This window comes from Eimeria mitis, genomic scaffold, assembly GCF_000499745.2.
Source record: "Eimeria mitis Houghton genomic scaffold, Emh_scaff482, whole genome shotgun sequence".
NCBI lineage: Eukaryota > Apicomplexa > Conoidasida > Eucoccidiorida > Eimeriidae > Eimeria > Eimeria mitis.
Genome location: NW_013573122.1, coordinates 19860 through 20895, shown reverse-complemented (window position 1 = coordinate 20895; position 1036 = coordinate 19860).

Sequence of the window (1036 nt, the reverse complement as noted above, 5' to 3'; positions counted from 1 at the left end):
GCTGCTGCTGCTGCTGCTGCTGCTGCTGCTGCTGCTGCTGCTGCTGCTGCTGCTGCTGCTGCTGATGCTGTTGCTGCTGCTGGTGTTCCTGCTGCTGCTGCTGCTGGTGCTGGTGTTGCTGCTGCTGCTCCTGCTGGTGCTGTTGCTGCTGGTGCTGGTGTTGCTGCTGCTGTTGCTGCTGCTGTTGCTGCGGTTGCTGCTGCGGTTGCTGCTTCTTGTGTTGCGGCTACTGCTGCTGCTTGTGTTGCTGCTGGTGTTGCTGTTCCAGTTGCTACTGTTGCTGCTACTGCTGCTGCTGCTTTTTCTTTTTCACCTGTTATCTCCTGCCCTTCTCATTTCTTTTCTCTTACACCTTCCACCTGCTAAACCCTAAACCCTAAACCCTAAACCCTCGTGGTGGTTTTTTTGCTGCTGCTGCAGTCATATCACGGCTGGCTCGACGTCTCTCGTCTGCTCGCAACCTTAAGAGATTCTCCCCAAGGGGGGGGGCCCCCCTGGGGGGCCCCCTGGGGGGGCCCCTGGGGGGCCCCCGGGGGGCCCCCCAAGGTGATAGTGAATTTAATTGCCTGCTGCAAGTGCCGCCAGTGCGGAAGATCCGTGAGACCCCAAACCCTAAACCCTAAACCCTAAACCCTAAACCCTAGACCCTAAACCCTAGACGCTGAGTTGTTATGCAGGAGTTGATCCCCAATAGAAGTATGCTGGTGAGGAGTTAGGGTTTAGGGTTTAGGGTTTAGGGTTTAGGGTTTGTGTACGCCGCAGTTGTATCGGCTACGATGACGCGGAACCCCAAGGCGCTGCACGAGCTGCAGCTTTATAAACCTCTCTTTTTCTTCTGCTCTCCAACAGGTATCGAGGGTTTAGGGTTTAGGGTTTAGGGTTTAGGGTTTAGGGTTTAGGGTTTAGGGTTTGTGCTGCTGTATACTTGCTTGCAGCAATGGAGCTCAGGTTCCTCTTCCTCTGAAACGCTAAACCCTAAACCCTAAACCCTCGTTGTGTCTGCATGCTATACTCTACCCCCTACCCTCATTCAAAC